Below are 1,092 nucleotides of genomic sequence, written 5' to 3'. Positions count from 1 at the left end.
CCCCCCCCCCCCCCCCCCCCCACACACACACACACAGAAAGATAAGCGAATTTGCGAATGCCGAATTGCATATATTTGGGAGTTCACTATATTACCATTATAATATGTAACCAAGGCAAGTCTATTTACTTCCTTGCACACAACAGAGGTAAGCAAGTGCATTTGCTTTCAGGGGAAATGACAGTATGTTCCAACTGGCATGAAACCTATATAATCTGGAGCATTGATCACAATTATGTATTGATAGCAAATTTATAGATATCATCCCTGTCAGGCAGAAACCTGGTCATTTTCATATTTTCTCACATATCAATACTATTTACCAGTCCCCACTTTACACTTGTCAAGAGCATTTTAAATCAGGCTGGCTGAATGGATTTTTGACGCTGATTTAAAAAAAAAAAAAAAATCTACTTTTCTATCTTTTTGCTAGCACATCCGGTTTTTGAGTGAGGTATTTGCATGTTTTTTTTTATTTTTTACTTTTTTTGAGTTTGACTTATCAAAGCTTGGGCAGTATGCATTGTAATTTATAGTTATGACGTTTCAGAAAAAAGACAATTCCAACCGTTGTTACACCTAACCATTAATTATCTCATTCACCGCCATTGACGAATTTACTTGTCTTTTCACATTCAATCCCAGGATCTCTTTTATATTTTTCTCAATGTTTTTCAAAATTTAGGGTAAAAGAGGCTCTGATGTCTGGCAGTGAATGAGTTAATAAATATTATTTCACTTTATTATATTATAATTATGAAAATATGATGTGCTTAAGAAAAAACAAGGGCGGATTCATAATCAGCATTGTTATAAATAGGTAGTTCTAATGCTTGAGTGCAAAAGGAACTGGTCAGACACAAAGTTAAATGCTTATTGATTAATTTCCACCTGTAACATTGCTGAGTCAGCTTTAGTTAATGAAATCCCTTGTGCCTCTAAGACTTTTATTGAGGAAGAAGATGTCATGACAGAAGTTTGCTTTTAAAATATTTTTTTGTCTGGTCAGGCGGTCGACGTGAACGCAGACTTAAAATGTGGACGGAAATAGATGTCATTTTTCATTATGGTCAATTAGTGATTGAACATGAT

This window comes from Filicampus tigris, chromosome 3 (genome assembly GCF_054856515.1).
Source record: "Filicampus tigris isolate MCC_2025a chromosome 3, RoL_Ftig_1.0, whole genome shotgun sequence".
NCBI classification, from domain to species: domain Eukaryota; kingdom Metazoa; phylum Chordata; class Actinopteri; order Syngnathiformes; family Syngnathidae; genus Filicampus; species Filicampus tigris.
Note: the sequence above shows the minus strand (reverse complement) of the source record.